The sequence below is a fragment of the Arachis hypogaea genome, chromosome 12 (genome assembly GCF_003086295.3).
Source record: "Arachis hypogaea cultivar Tifrunner chromosome 12, arahy.Tifrunner.gnm2.J5K5, whole genome shotgun sequence".
Lineage (NCBI taxonomy): Eukaryota > Viridiplantae > Streptophyta > Magnoliopsida > Fabales > Fabaceae > Arachis > Arachis hypogaea.
Window position 1 is genome coordinate 50008506 of NC_092047.1, and position 4946 is coordinate 50013451.

Genomic DNA, 4946 nt, shown 5'->3' on the forward strand with positions numbered 1-4946 from the left:
GCTACATGAAAATAAGATACATGAGTATAGCATGTTAACAAAAAAATCCAGTTATTTTATCCCCAAAAACAAAATGCAGTTAGTATTGATGGTTCACTTTATTTTATTTTGGATATTTTATACATTTCCTACCATTATGATTTGCAACTTGGTCTGTGCGATGGTTCGCTTTAGTTTGCCTATGTCTTTGGTATGAACTACAGTGGCTGTAGAATTCCTATGTACATAATCATCTTGATGTGATATTAAAACCATTATGTACTCCCAAGTCTCCAACATCTCTTTCAATTCATGAAAAGAGGGTTGGGTTAGGTTAGGTATGTTAAATCCTGTCATTTGCAATTGAGAACAAAACAGGTAGACCTTGTTTTGTCATTAGTTACTTTGTTGATTGATTTTTTTCTCTTTAATGAGATTTTGTTCTAAGCAATGTTAGGAGAAAATAGTTTTGTGTCGTCATCGGTTACTGCTCTGTAATCCATTGCTGTTCCGTGCTCTCCTCTCCGCTTGCGTCCGCTACGATGTCCCCCACTTGGTCTGCTGAGGTTCGGTTACGGTATGCGTTTGGATTAAGCTTATTTTCTATTATAAATCAAAGAGTCATTTAGCTGAATATGTTCTCTTTGTGTAAAAAGTTAAGCATAGAACTTTTGTTTTAATTCAATTTAGTTTGAAATTAAAAGAGTCATTTAGTTGAACATGTTCTCTCTGTGTAAAAAGTTAAGCTAGAAGTTTTGTTTTAATTCAATTTAGTTTGAAATTAAGCTAAGTTGTTTTATTGAGTATAATGTTAATGTTAATGGTTGTTTCTTAATTGCTAGTTGGTTTATTTTGTTTCTTAATTGCTAGTTGGTTTAATTTCTAATTGGTTGATTATCTCAATGGATGTCTTAGTGTTTCACAAAATGAGTATTTAAATCATGGTAAATATTTAGGGACAAAATTTGTTTGATGACTTGGCTGAGGACATTCTCGGTGGCAGCAGACTTGGAAACAAATTCTACGACTCTTCTAAGAGCCAAGTCCTTAGGAGTTCCTCAATAGATAAAGAGAGAGCAAACGATGTTGCTGAATATCAAAGTTGTGGTATGCTTTGTGTTGCATGTTTCTCTTCTTTGCTTCTTGTAGTTTGCATTTTGTTTGATGCTAATCAATGTTCTTTTAATTACTTTCGCAGTTACATGTTGATTGAGAATGCTACTTGCTGCAGCAAGTTCTTAGTCGGTAATGGCTTAGCTAGTGTCAACGTGTATAGATTTTAAACTTTTAAATTTTTTGAGTGTGCAAACAATGAATTAATTGATTCTAATTTGGATTTGAATTTAGTTTGGTACATTTTAAGTTGTAAAATGATGCAAAGCAATGAGTATTACTTTTCTTTATTATGTATATTTTTCTTTAATCAAACTTCAGTGACACAAAAATTTGTCTGTAAATCAAATTTAATGGTAAATGTTCAATTAGTTTTTTTAGTGATTTGATTCAAATAGTTAAACTTATTTATTGACAGTAAATTAAAATAGTTAGAACTAATTTCAATGCAACATGAGAAAACTATTGTAAATAAAGAATTATATAATTACAAAAAACCGTTGTGAAAAGTCACAAAAGACAATGGTGTTAAAAGCATTGTCAAAGACAACTACAAAATGGCATGCAATTAAAACTGTTGCAAAAAGAAACACCAAAGGCAATGCTTTTAAACCGTTGTCTTTGTGAATAATAAAACTACAACAGCTTAAAACCGTTGCCTATTCAGTTATGGTTTTAAACCGTTACATCATAAAAGACAATGGTTTTAAACTGTTGCCTATTCAGTAACGGTTCTAAACCGTTCTTTAAAACTTGTTGTCAAAACCGTTGTCTATGTTAGTAACTATGGCAACGGTTTTTTAGTTGCCGTTGCCTTAGATAAAAAACCGTTGCCTTTGAGCATTGGTAACGGCCGCATATACCACAGGTGAAAAACCGTTGCCAAAGCGTTGCCTAAAGTTTTAGGAACGGTTTTCTGATCTATGGCAACGGTTTTTGACCGTTGCGAAAACCCTTATTTGTTGTAGTGACACCAAACTTAGAGTTTGAATGTGGGGGTTCAACACCAAACTTACAGTTTGACTGTGGGGGCTTTGGTTGACTTTGCAGTGAAAGAAGCTTTTCATGCTTCCTCTCCATGGTTACAGAAGGAGAACCTTATGTCTTATAGTTTGCAATGTCTGCAAACCACAGAGCTTCCTGAATAGCAAATAATTGCTCATCCGGAAAGGTTTCAGAGATCTCAGTAGGAGGGAGGGATGCTCCTGCAACTGGTTCTATCCGGGACAGGTGATCAGCTACTTGATTTTCTGTCCCTTTTCTGTCTCTTATTTCTATATCAAACTCTTGCAGAAGCAACACCCATCGTATGAGCCTGGGCTTTGAATCCTGCTTTGTGAGTAGATATTTAAGAGCAGCATGGTCAGTGTACACAATCACTTTTGATCCTACTAAGTATGATCTAAACTTGTCAATGGCATAAACCACTGCAAGCAGCTCTTTTTCTGTGGTTGTGTAACTTTTCTGGGCATCATTTAAAACACGGCTAGCATAATAAATGACATGCAGAAGCTTGTTATGCCTCTGTCCCAGTACTGCACCAATGGCATGGTCACTGGCATCACACATTAGTTCAAATGGTAATGTCCAGTCTGGTGCAGAAATAACTGGTGCTGTGACCAGCTTAGCTTTCAGAGTTTCAAACGCCTGCAGACACTCTGTGTCAAACATAAATGGCGTGTCAGCAGCTAGCAGATTGCTCAGAGGTTTTGCAATTTTTGAAAAATCCTTTATAAACCTCCTATAGAATCCTGCATGCCCCAGAAAGCTTCTGATTGCCTTAACATTGACAGGTGGTGGTAATTTTTCAATTACCTCTACCTTAGCTTGATCCACCTCTATTCCCTTGTTCGAAATCTTGTGCCCAAGGACAATCCCTTCAGTCCCCATAAAGTGACATTTTTCCCAGTTTAAAACCAGGTTAGTCTCTTGGCATCTTTTCAGAACCAGTGTCAGGTGATCAAGACAAGAGCTGAATGAGTCTCCATATACTGAGAAGTCATCCATGAAGACTTCCAGAAATTTTTCCACCATATCAGAGAAAATAGAGAGCATGCATCTCTGAAAGGTTGCAGGTGCATTACACAGCCCAAATGGCATCCTTCTGTAGGCAAATACTCCATATGGACATGTGAATGCTTGATAAACCGCTATTTCATGGTTTATCTTGTGCTCAATTGAGTGGATTTTATCAACTCTTTACCCACTTATTTATACTATTTGCATGGTTTTACATTTGCCTTCCTAACTATGTGCTTTGATTGAAAACATGCTTCTTTGGCCTTTATATTGCTAATATTAATCCTCTCTTATCACCATTAGATGCCTTGATATGTGTGTTAAGTGATTTCAGATATTACAGGCAGGAATGGCTCAGGGGATGGAAAGGAAGCATGCAAAAGTGGAAGGAATACAAGAAGTTGGAGAAATTGCAAAGTTGTCTAGCCTGACCTCTTCGCACTCAAACGGCTATAACTTTAGCTACACAGATCCAAACAATGCGGTTTCAGTTGCGTTGGAAAGCTAACGTCCGGGGCTTCGATTTGATATATAATATGCTATAGTTGCCCTGATTCTAGGCGACGCAAACGCATGATCCACGCAGACGCGTCGCATCTGCGAACTTCAATCCGCGCGGCCGCATGGGCGACGCCTCCGCGTCACTTGCCCGCGACCTGAACGTACCAGAATACGCTGGGAGCAATTTTTGGGCTGTTTTTGACCCAGTTTGCGGCCTAGAAAATACAGATTAGAGGCTATAAAATGGGGGAATACATCCATTCATCAGGAGGCTCTCACATTCACAATTTTAGGAGTAGATGTAGTTTTTAAAGAGAGAGGTTCTCTCCTCTCTCTTAGGATTAGGATTTAGGACTTCTCTTAGTTTTAGGAGTGACTCTCAATCCCAGGTTCTTTATTTTTATTTATTTTCTTAATTTAATTTATGAACTCTTCCATGTTACATTTGATATCTTTATTAGAGTTAATTGAGGTATTTCAGATTTATGATTGCTTTCTTTTATTTATATAAATAATTTAGATCTTTTCCTTTTGGCTTTGGTTGAGTCATTCGAGACTCTTGAGTTATCAAACTCATTGTTAATTGAAAATTAGAATTCTTTAAGAATTAATTCGAGTTCCACTAACTCTGACTTTTCCCAAGGAAAGACTAGGACTTGAGGAATCAAAATTAATTCATCCACTTAACTTACCTTCATAGTTAGAGGTTAACAAAGTGGGAGAAAAATCCAATTCTCATTACAATTGATAATGGTAACTAGGATAGGACTTCCAGTTTTCATATCTTGCCAAGAGATTTTATTATTATTATTTTATTTTACTTGTTACTTAACTAACTTTTTACCTTGATCCAAAACCCCCAATTTACAAACTCATAACCAATAATAAGAACATACCTCCCTGCAATTCCTTGAGAAGACGACCCGAGGTTTAAATACTCGGTTATCAATTTTAAAAGGGGTTTGTTACTTGTGACAACCAAAACGTTTGTACGAAGGGATTTTTGTCAGTTTAGAGACTATATCTACAACGCGACTATTTTTATGACATTCTTTACTGGCAAAAATCCTAACGTCAAAATGGCGTCGTTGCTGGGGAATTGCAAATGTGTGCCTTATTATTGGTTATTGTAAATATTTTTTTTATTTTTGCTTGTTTTTTTGTTTTTATTTTTGCTTTTTCTTAAGTTAAGAGGTTATTGGTTTTTATTTTAAAATTTTTATTTTATCTTATCAAATTTCAAAAATTCAAATTTAAAAATTTTCAAAATTCAAAAATTTAAAATTCAAAATTTCAAAATTTAATTTTCAAAATTTAAATAACCTCTTAATTTA

General features: G+C 35.4%; 1 long non-coding RNA gene across 1 annotated transcript; it reads left to right on the plus strand.

Moving 5' to 3' along the window:
• The first annotated feature begins 873 nt into the window (after positions 1-873).
• Positions 874-1325, plus strand: LOC140177312 (uncharacterized). Its single transcript, XR_011869139.1, has 2 exons — positions 874-1086; positions 1178-1325. It is a non-coding gene; the product is annotated as an uncharacterized lncRNA (long non-coding RNA).
• Positions 1326-4946: the final 3621 nt, after the last annotated feature.